We start from the raw sequence: 12,033 nt of genomic DNA on the forward strand, positions 1-12,033 counted from the left end.
CCATGACAGGACACGCACTTTGGTAGAGATGTTCCTAGTGAGCAAATCATCCATTATGTGTACTGAGCAGGGGCAACTGTGGCTGAGACCCAGGGTCTTGAAGCACTTCCAGACCTTATCATTTTTCAAGAGAAGTTGAAACCTAACTATTCTTATGAAATATCCTGATATTTACATATTTGTAATTAATTCTTATTTATTTATTTGAGAGAGAGAGAGAGAGTGGGGGAGAGGGGCAGAGGTTGCGGGGCGGGGGGGGGGAGAGAATTTTAAGCAGCTTCCATGTTTAGCACACAGCCCGATGCAGGGCTCCATCCCATGACACCAGGATCATGACCTGAGCCCAAATCAAGAGTCAGGTGCTCAACCGACTGAGCCACCCAGGTGCCCCTAATTCATGTTATTTTAAAACCTTGTACAGAAAACAGAAAACACACCTTTGGCCTAGATCCTGGCCATGAACCAGCCATCTGGAACCCAAGTTTCATTCACCTGTTCCATCTCTTGGGGGATCAGCCAGATACAGGCGAAGAGACCTCGGGTGAATCTTCATTCTACCGTAACTGTGTAAATGCGGGCAAGTTACCATCCCTCCCTGATTTTCTGCTTCCTTCTTAGAACAAGGAGAGAATTAGATGAGGCCAGATTTATCTTTATAGGCACAACCTTTACAGTTTAAACAGCTATAACAAACAGCCCCTAAAACGTATATGGCTGAACAAAGAAAAAAAAATAGGATCTCCTTTCTCACTTACCCGACAATCCGCGGCGGGACAGTTGGCAGCTTTCTTCCATCCTGTGATTCAGAGACTGTCTCTCTTGTTTCTGAGCCATCTCCTGTGGCTTCGCCATTATCTGCATCTTCCTGCACTAGGGGGAGAGGCAAAAATTTTATATATATATATATATACACCTGCTGCTTAAAAATAATAGCCTAAAATCCGTACATGAGTTTTACATACGTCCTATTCGTGAGAAGTACACGTACAGCCACATCTACGTGTGAGGTGAGTTGGGACTCCACCGTGGGAGGGGAGAACAGATTTTAGTGGACATACAGCATTCCTTCCCCTGCTTCTTCAAACAAAACGTGAGTCCAAAATTGCATGGTAGTCCAATATACAGAACAGTTAGACACGAAGCTGCACTGGTTGAAGCCAGAGGTAGGGAATTCCTAGACTCCATGATGAATACTGAATCACTGCTCAAATATTTTCCTCCTGTTCCTGGAGAAAGGAATACACTTCCTTGTTGCCCTGACATCCGACTTGGCCAATGATTTTGGCCAGTGAGTGTAGGCAGAAGTGATAGGTGCTATTGCCAAGCAGAAGCTTTAAAAGCCATGGTCCACCATTCTTCTCTCTTTGAAACGGGCCTAGCATGTCGCACATAACAGTCTCTCCTACAGCAAATTCCAGATGAAGAAACCATGAAGCAAAGCCAGGGTTGATCCATGATGGCCATTCCACAAGAGTGAGAAATACACCTTTGCTGTTGTAAGGCATTACGATTTGGGGATCATTTGTTACTGCAGCACAACTTGACCTAAACTGACAAATACACTCACATTCCCAGTGCCCTCTGGCCTCACTAGGGGCCTAGGAAGCATAGCTTTAGAATTCAGCAACACAGAACCTAGGAAAGCCCTGGAATACATCACTGCTGAGATCCCTCAAAGTCCCTGCCTTCTGTGATTCTAGGGCTACGGGTGGCAGGGTCTGCAAAATATGAGTGATTTTTGTATCCCTAGTGCCTGAGAGTATACACCAGGTGCTCAGGTGGTTTGGTGGATGTGTAACAAATTCTTCTGAGGACCTTCTGTAACATGGAATATTCCAGTCAGTGCCACCCCTCGTAGGCTATTCCCTCTGCCTTGAATACCCATCCCTTCCTCCTCCACCCAGTGGACTCCATGCTCCAAAGCCCAGCTCAGATGTTCACACTCGAGCCAGAATAAGAGTGTCCCATCTTGGTTTCCAATAACGCAGAAGTGTCTTTAGGACCTTTCATGCCATATTCTTTGGGAAGCAACACTTGGTGTAGTGATCCTCATATCCTCAGTTTCTAGAACATCCCCTGATTAGTAATAAATTAGCTCAAAATGCGTTTACTAGGTAAATGAAAGAATGAAATACTTCCAAGTTATGGTATAAAAACAAGGAAGAATTTGCTCTCAGATGTGCATCTATCTTAAAATATAACCATCATTTAATTTGATGGTTACGGGAAAGACAACATTTTTTGCCTGAGACAAATTATCTTTCTAAATAACCTGAAGCTGTATTATACTGTCCAGTATATGTATACTGTATACAATATTATGAAATTACAGCATTTGCTATGCATTCCTGCAACCTAAACACTGCCTTTCTAGTCATCTTTAAATAAATGTGTTTAAAGAAACTTCTCCAGGAGGGAAAGTGTGCCAAATAACTTACATTTTAACATAAATCAGTCAATTACATCCGGATTTTGCATCCCTCACTATATACATGTGTGCACACACATCGTGTGCATGTGTAACTTACTTACATCTTCAGATCCTACAACTTTTGCCCTTTTAAAAGTGATGCATTCCCAAGAACTTTCTCCTAAGCTTATGTTTAGATTTGGACTGTGAATGCCAGGTACGACACCGTGCTGTGGGGCTTTGGTCTGTCTCCACCATCTACTGACAGGGAATGCTGGCCGAGTCAGGCAAACTCTCTTAGCCCCCACTTTTTTTTCAAAATGAGAGAATGGATGTTTCATACATGGTACTTCAGTATGCACATATTAGTTGTTATGAAGAGGGAGAATGGATCCAGAATTTGGATGGATGAAAAGTATAGCATGAAAGACAGCGTTTGAAGCCTTATTTTTCAGCTACACCCACCTGGATGGGCTAAAGGAAGACATCTTGAGAGGCAGGTCAAAACCTCAGGTAATGAAAGCCTCCAGACTCCCACTGATAAACCAAAACCACCCCTTCTCCTATTATAAGAGCAACAACTGAGTCAACTTCACCAGCTTGGACACTTGGTAAAACTCTTTCAGGACCTCAGTTTGATACCCGAAACTCTTGTCCCCTCCACAATTTACATGGCAATGACTGTAATGTCACAACAACAAGACAGACTGGAACAAAAGGAAAGCTGGTATTCCAAAATAACCCAACCCCATATATCAGGAGCAGAAATGTTCTCTTCTGACTAAGGAGACTGACAAATCCCTTCGCCCCATCCGCTGGGAATGGAAATGATAACCCGTCCCTTAATCGTAACAATTATATGCTCAACTTAAAAGGATAAAACAAAGAAAGAACCTTGCTCCCTCCCCTAAGTTACAAGCATTACGGGACTGACACCTTTCATCTTCTCCCTCACAACAGATGGCTTCTGAGGAATGGCCTCTAGGGGTGACAGGATGGCTGGGGTGTGCTGGGGGCCATTCGCTGAGAAACAGCTGTTTCTCAGGTTTGCTGGAAGGAAATTTTAATCAGGGTCAGACTGAAATTGGTTCATGCAGGCTTGAGTCTACCCGTGTCCTGTTGGACAACAGACAGGCAGAGGACTGAGGCAGAGAGAATACAGAATGGCGTAACTTTAAAACCTTCTTTTGGCCCAATTTACATGAAAAATTTAAACTCAGCTGGTGCCAGAATTCTTAATACATTTACCCTCTTCATTATTTCAAAATCATAGGAAACCAAGGTCTTACTCAAATCGCTACTATTATCGTAGGACAAGATTTTTGGTGACACTCATCAAGAGAAAGCAGCAAAAATGATTATGAGTCAGGCACCAATGGGGTCCTGGGCCATGGCAGGCTCTGGTACTTACATATGAGGTCTAGCAGGATGCCTGGGCTAGTGCATTCTTTGGAGACATGCCCCCCATTGAGCCAGTGAGGAGGACCTAACAAGGCCATCAGCACTATATCTGGGGAGACACGATTCCAGTTCACCTGCATGCCCAGAGAATTAGCTCATTACTGAGCATCTCTGAACACCACAGGGACACGTGGTCCGGTCCATGGGAAATCCTCAGTGACAAATTCAACTGCACTTGGCACAAAGCCATAGAGTTATTCACGTGCCATTTCTCTGGGCCTCTGCCAAAACCCCCATATGATGTAGGAGTCATTGAATACAAACCGTTGGCTCTGCCCACAAAAGTCACAGGAGGCCCCATAGAGCAGGTAGGGAAGGAAATGGGGGTAGAAGGCACGAAGGAAGACGAGAAGGAGGAGGAAAAAGTCACTTCTATTCCCAGAATTCTTCCCCCCCCCCCCCCGCCATCTGTATTATTATTCATTCCCTCTAGGAATTCGAAATGATTCCCCATTCTCCATAAGACAAATTTAGAAGCATTAAACGTTCGGCACTGGAAGAAACCACAGACGAACTTTATAAACTGGCATCTCAAGGGACAAATTCCGCCCTTCAGAGGCGGTTTTTTGGTCTTGACCTTCTTTCTTTCCTCCCTCCCTTCCTTTCTTTCTTTCTTTCTTTCTTTCTTTCTTTCTTTCTTTCTTCTTTCTTCTCTCTCTCTTTCTTTTTCTAATTTGAAGTTCTTCAAGCATTTCTCATTTCCCTTAGGTTACCCCATTTGCACCTGGCCCACTTTGTTCCTTTATGTTACTCGCCCAAAGGCATTTGAGTGGGCCACATGGCCTTAGAGAGGGCTACCAGTCAATTTCTTCCCCCGCCATCGCCCTTTCACAAATGAGGAGACCAAACTACTCAGGAAAAAAATAATAAATTAGAATATACATGTATATATTTACACACACACATATAAATGCATATATATCTCCCTGGAAATCTCTGCTTGCTAAAGAGAGGTGGGGCTTGCTTTGGCATCTTGAAAAGGAGGTCAGAAGTCCTCGTGGCCTTTAGAGAAAGCATTCTATGCGTATGATTTCTTATATATATGAAGAGTCCCTTTGTTGGAATGCTTTTGATAAAAGCAGGTCTAGCGATCTGGCTCAAAGGGATGGGTTGTGCAGAGTATCTCAGAGCTTGCCCATCTGGAGTTTCATTTTTGCAGGGCTCCCCTAAAAGTTCCTCTAAGCTAATTATCTCTGAGTAGCTCATTATAGTTATTTTGAGTTACACTGAGTTAAGTTCCTTGAAAAGCAAATCTTAACCCAAAGGCATGGCTCCCTCCTGGTGAAATTTACAGCAGGATGGCATGTCAGAGGAGGAGAGAATTCTGGACCTGGAGCACCCCCCCCCCTAAAAACCATATGCCTAAGACTGGCAATGACTCCAGGACTCCAGTAAACTGTGGGGTTATCTTTTCCCTATGATATCAAATTTTACAACCCAGTCTGAAAGATCAATTTATTTCAAGAAACAGATCCTCACTCAAGCTGGCTTTGGCAATGAAGAATTTATTGGAAGGATGCAGGAAAATCTTGTGAAATCTATTTGAAGAAATACAGCTGGTCATTATGGCAACTGGAAAGTCACCAGCCAGCTCTTCTTTTCGCCTCTTTATTTGGGGGGATGCTTGACCTCTCATTTCTGCTTCTCTCGGCGAGAATATTCTATTCTTTCTGCAAACTTCTTCCTTTCTGAGCCTCTTTTCTTCTGCCCCTCCAGACCTCTGCAAGTTTCACTCAATCGTGGCTCCTTGTGATCCTAACTCCATATAGCCTTGTGGTTCCAAGGCCAATGTGGCTCAGCTGTATGTTCCATGCCATTCCTGCTTTCCAGAAAGACTGATTGGCTCAGATTAGGTCAGGTGACCATCCAGTCCAACCAGCTTTGGTAACGGGGCAAGGTCAAGCAGAATACAGAAAGTTGCTCAGGCCTAAGTCAGGACTATTAGGAGAATTCTGAAGAGAAGGACAGCACCAGCTGCCCAAACCCTTGTCTCTGTTCCTCCCTGTCATAAGGGTGGAGCTAGAACATGCCACTCCTGGATTAGACAAGAGTTTGGGGCAAGAAGCTCCAGCAGTTCTCCATTCGTAGCTCCGCAGAGGAATTCCTCCAGACGGAATGTCTTCCATCACTCTCCATCTACTGGGGAAAAGTGCCCTTGGATGAACTAATTCAAATCCCCAAGGGAAGAAAGAGGGGGGAAAGCTCTAAGTGGTAGATCTCAGCTCAAGCGAAGGAAGTGCAAAGTAGCACTGGAGTGTCCCCGTGAGAAAGGTCCACCCCCAAACCTCCAAGCTGGGGCTAGATGAAGAGGAGGTGCCTTCCTGCAGGAGTGAAGGGCCACTGTCACAGGCTTCTGGTGCCCCCTTCCTCCTTCCTTCCCTTCCTCCCTCCCTCCGTCCTTTCCTTCCTTCCTTCCTTCCTTCCTTCCTCCTTCCGTCCCTCCCTCCCTCCCTCCCATCCTTCCTTCCTTCCTTCTCTCCCTCCCTCCCTTCCCTCCCATCCTTCCTTCCTTCCTTCCCTTCCTCCCTCCTTTCCTTCCTTCCTTCCTTCCTCCCTCTGTTCCTTCCTTCCTTCCTTCCTTCTTGTTCCCTCTCTCCCTCTTCTCCTTTCCCTCCTTCCTTTCTTCTTTGCTTCCTTCCTTCTCTCCCTCCCTCCTTTCCTTCCTCCCTTCCTTCCTTCCTTCCTCCCACCCTCCCTCCTGTTCTTCCTTCCTTCCTTCTCTCCCTTCCTTCCCTCCCTTCCCTTCCTTCCTTCCTTCCTTCTTTTGTTCCCTCCCTCCCTCCTCTCCTTTCCCTCCTTCCTTTCTTCTTTCCTTCCTTCCTTCTCTCCCTCCCTTCCCTCCCTTCCCTCCTTCCTTCCTTCTCTCCTTGTGTCCCTCCCTCTGTCTCTTCCCTCCTTCCTCATTTGTCTATCATGTTATTCGACACACACCTGTTCAACAGATCATCCAGGTTACACAAGGATTATATATCTTAGCATCCTTGCTTCACTCGGCCCAGACTGGTTCCATGTTTTGCTGGAGGAGGCAATTGTGCCTAGCAGGTAAAAGCTGAGAATAGTCAGTGGAAGGCCCTTACTTTAAATGCCTTCCTGCCTGCCCTGCTGTGGTGCCACACTCTATTCTCCCACCACACCTCACAACTAATGTCCAAGCAGCTCAGAGAGAGGGCAAATATAAGGCGAATTTAATATGATAGGACAGGAAACAATTTCACAGAGAATCAGCTACATAAATAATGAAACCTAAGTCACAGTTCTATTTGTTCTGCAAACTTTACATCAAACTAGAAAGGCAGAGCACTCATGGAATGATCCACATCAATCAGGACATAATATAAATCTCTAACGGCAAGGGGCGGGGCATCAAAAGGTGCATGTGCACACGTGTGCATGTAGGAGGAGGAAGAGGGACAAAGCTGTAATTGGTCAAGCTACTGCCTGAAATTCCACATGTGCCTTCCTTTGGGCTGAACCTTCAAGTGTTACTAGATTTTGGTTCCGACATGTACCACCTACATTCTTTCGAGCCCTCTGATTTCCAGAGTAGGTAACTTCACTTAACTGAAGGTACTGTCTCTTTCAGATCTCACATTCTCTATTCCAGAACGAACATTTCATATTCCCACGTCAACATTCTACGTTATTGCCCTTTCTGGATGACAACGATCTCAGCTGCGAGTTCGAAGCCTCTCCTCTGGGAGTGCTGCACGGAACGCACAGTCTGGGTTGAGATTTCAGGGAGCTCTAGGAAATGCTGATGCAGAACCTTGGTAAGCACTGCCGTCACCTCGCCATCCCCCAACAACTCAGTCGTGGGACAGCCCTCAGGGGATTTTATTGGTTTGAATTGTGACTCACATGGCACCCTTACTGCAGCCCAGCTTACCAAGGACCAAAGACACTCAGCAAAGAGAGGCTTTTGAAATGCAAATACATACCTAAGGGATACAGGAGTGCTGATGCATAGGGACACATGTACCCCAATATTTATAGCAGCACTTTCAACAATAGCCAAATTATGGAAAGAGCCTAAATGTCCATCGTCTGACAAATGGATAAAGAAGATGTGGTATATATATACACAATGGAATACTACTTGGCAATGAGAAAGAATGAAATCTGGCCATTTGCAGCAACGTGGATGGAACTGGAGAGTGTTATGCTAAGCGAAATAAGTCAGGCAGAGAAAGACAGATACCATATGTTTTCACTCATATGTGGATCTTGAGAAACTTAACAGAAGACCAGGGGGGAGGGGAAGGGGGGGAAGTTACAGAGAGGGAGGGAGGCAAACCACAAGAGACTCTTAAATACAGAGAACAAACTGAGGGTTGAGGGGTGGTGGGGAATAGGGGAAAGTGGGTGATGGGCATGGAGGAGGGCACCTGTTGGGATGAGCACTGGGTGTTGTATGGAAACCAATTTGACAATAAATTATATTTAAAAATTTAATTTAACTTAATTTTTAAAAAATGCAAAGACCATGAAAGAAAAGGACTGTGGGTAATGCGGTTCCAGCTACCTGTTTCACTCCACCCCTAAATGCCTTTGCCCTCATCCCCTTACTCCAGCCACATGGCTTCCTTCAATTCTCCTGTGACCATCACACCCCTCTATTTGAAATGCCCCTTCCCTTCCCTTCTATCCTCAGTTCACCAACTACTTCTCTTTCAGATTTTAGCTCAACGGGAGGTTTTCCCAACGTTTGTTTTTAAATTTCAATTCCGGTATATTTAACATAACTTTAAACATAAATTGAGGGGGTACTCTTTTATTTTATTTCATTATTTCTTTTTTTTTCTTTCCATTTCTTTTTTCTTTATTTTACAAATAAAATTGTAAGATATTTAAAGTGTGGATTATGGTAGTTTGACATAAGTATATACCGTGAAGGAATTTCCACCATCTAATTCATTAACATATCCATCACCTAGGGGCACCTAGGTGACTCTTGGTTTGGGGTCAGGTCATGATCTCATAGTTCGTGGGTTTGAGCCCTGTGTCAGGCTCTGCACTGAGAGTGTGGAGCCTGCTTGGGATTCTCTCTCTACCTCTCTGTCCCTCCCCTGCACACGTGCACTCTCTCTCTCTCAAAATAAATAAATAAATAAATAAATAAATAAATAAATAAATATTTTAAATATATACCCATCATCTAATATAGTTATCCTTTTTTATCTGTGTAAGAACAGAGAACATTTATGTTCTACTCTCTTTGTTTATTTCAATTGCAAAATACAGTGTTATCAACCATGATCACCATGTTATAGATTGCATCCTTAGCCCTTAATCATATTACAGCTGAAAGTTTGTACCCTTTTACCAGCCTCTCCCTGTTTCCCCCAGCCCCTAGCCCATGACAAGCACTTTTCTACTTTCTGTTTCTATGGTCTCGGCTTTTGATTTAGATTTGCACGTATAAGTAATACCATGCAATATTTACCTTTCTCTGACTGGCTTATCTCACTTAGCATAATGCCTCAAGGTCCATCTATATTGTCACAAATAGGAGGATTTCCTTCTTTCTCATGGCTAAATAATATGCAAATAGTATATATGATGTACACACACATACACACACAAATGAAATATACTATATCTTTTTATGCATTCATTGGCCGATGGACATTTAGGTTGTTTCCATATATTAACTATTGTGAAAAATGCTGCAATGAACATGCAAATGTAGATATCTCTTCAATGTCTTTTTCTCATTTCCTTTGGATATATACCCAGAAGCGGGATTGCTGGATCACAGTTCTATTTTTAATCTTTTGAGGAATCTCTCTATACTGTTTTCTATAGTGGCTGCACCAACTTACATTCCCACCAACAGTCTACGAGGATTCCTTTGTCTCCACATCCTCCCCCAACACCTGTTACAGCTTGTCTTTTTGATGTCGGCCATTCTAACAGGTGTAAGATAATATTTTATTGTGGTTTTGATTTGCACTTCCCTGATTATAGTGATATTGAGAAACTTTTCTTGTACCTGTTGGTCTTTTTGTGTGTCTTCTCTAGAAAAAAATGTCTATTCAGTTTCTCTGCCTATTTTTTAATTGAATTTTTTATTATTTGTGTATTTTTACTGTTGAATTGTACAAATTCTTTGTTTTTGGATGTTAACCCCTTATTAGAGATATAATGTGCAAATACTTTCTCCCATTACCTAAGATGCTTTTTCATTTTGTCGATGGTTTCCTTTGCGGCACAGAGCTTTTTAGTTTGATGTAGCCCCACTCGTTTATATTTGCTTTTGTTCCTTTTGCTTTTGGATTCAAATCTCAAAACTTATTGCTAAGACAGATGCCAAGAAGCTTACCCCCTATGTTTTCTTCTAAGAACGTCATGGTTTCACATCTTAAATTTAAGTCTTTAATGCATTTTTAGTTGATTTTTATATACAGCGTAAGATAGAAGAACAGTTTTTTTCTTTTTCTTTTTTTTTTTTTTTTGGCATGTGGTTATTCAGTTTTTTCAAAACCATCTATTGGAGATACTATTCTTTCCCCATTATATATTCCTGGCTCCTTTGTCATAATTAATTGATCATATATGCATGGGTTTATTTTGGGGCTCTCTATTCTGTTCTGTTGATCTGTGTGCCTGTTTTTATGTCACTATCATACTGGTTTCATTACTATAGCTTTGTAATAGAGTTTGAAATCAGGAAGTGTGATGCCTCCAGTTATGTTCTTTTTTCTCAATATTGCTTTGGCTTTTGGGGGTCTTTTGTGGTTCCATACAAATTTTGGGATTTTTTTTTTCTATTTTGGTGAAAAATGCCATTGGAATTTTGATAGGAATTGCACTGAATCTGCATATTGCTTTCAGTAGTATGAACATTTTAGCATTACTAATTCTTCTAATCCATGAACATGGAATATCTTGCCATTTATTTGTGTCTCCTTCAATTTTTTTTTCACCAATGCATTTAGTTTTTAGTGCACAGATCTTTTCTCCTTGGATAAATTTATTCCTAAATATTTTATTCTTTTTGATGCAATTATAAAGGGGATTATTTTCTTAATTTCTCTTTCTGTTACTTTCTGCTAGTTGTTACCGTATAGAAACACAATGGATTTTTGTATATTGATTTACAACATAGAGTTTTCTATGTATAATATCATGTCATCTGCATACTTCTTCCTTTCCAATTTGGGTGCATTTTATTTCTTTTTCTTGCCTAATTGCTCTGGCTAGGACTTCTAGTACTATGTTGAATAAAAGTGGTGAGAACGGCATCATCAGGGAAATACAAATCAATGACAATGAGATACCACCTCACACCTGTCAGAATAGCTAACACTAACAACTCAGGCAAAAACAGATGTTGGCGAGGATGCAGAGAAAGAAGATCTTTTCTGCACTGCTGGTGGGAATGCAAACTGGTGCACCCACCCTGGAAAATAGTATGGAGGTTCCTCAAAAAATTAAAAATAGAATTACCCTGCAACCCAGCAATTGCACTACTAGGTATTTATCCAAGGGATACAGGTATGCTGTTTTGAAAGGGCACATGCACCCCAATGTTTATGTGCATGCACCCTAATGCAGCAATATCAACAACAGCCAAAGTATAGAAAAAGCCCAAATGTCCATTGATGGATGAATAGATAAAAATGTGGTATATATATACACAATGAAATATTAGTCGGCAATCAAAAAGAATGAAATCTTGCCAATTGCAGCCATGTGGATGGAACTAGAGGGTATTACGCTAAGCGAAATTAGCCAATCAGAGAAAGACAAATATCATATGACTTCACTCATATGAGGACTTTAAGAGACAAAAGAGATGAATATAAGGGAAGGGAAGCAAAACTAATATAAAAACAGGGAGAGGGACAAAACATAAGAGACTGTTAAACATGGAGAACAGAGGGTTATTGGAGGGGTTGTGGGAGGGGGGATGGGCTAAATGGGTAAGAGGCATTAAGGAATCTACTCTTGAAATCATTGTTGCACTATATGCTAACTAACTTGGATATGAATTAAAAAAAGAAATTAAACATATTTCTTATTTATTAAGTAAATTAAATAAATAAAAAGAGTGGGCACCTTTGTCTTATTTCTGACCACTGAAAATGGAACTTGGCTTTGGGCTTGTCATATATGCTCTTTGTTATACTGGCTTACATTCCCTCTATACCCAGTTTGTT

General features: G+C 42.1%; 1 long non-coding RNA gene across 1 annotated transcript in view; it reads right to left on the reverse strand.

The window, feature by feature from the left end:
• Nucleotides 1-369: 369 nt before the first annotated feature.
• Nucleotides 370-12,033, reverse strand: part of LOC123579144 — a 393,386-nt gene continuing 381,722 nt past the window's right edge. The window contains exon 7 of the long non-coding RNA XR_006702644.1: nt 370-870. This is a non-coding gene — a long non-coding RNA (uncharacterized LOC123579144). The remainder of the gene's footprint in view (nt 871-12,033) is intronic.

Source organism: Leopardus geoffroyi, chromosome E2 (genome assembly GCF_018350155.1).
Source record: "Leopardus geoffroyi isolate Oge1 chromosome E2, O.geoffroyi_Oge1_pat1.0, whole genome shotgun sequence".
NCBI lineage: Eukaryota > Metazoa > Chordata > Mammalia > Carnivora > Felidae > Leopardus > Leopardus geoffroyi.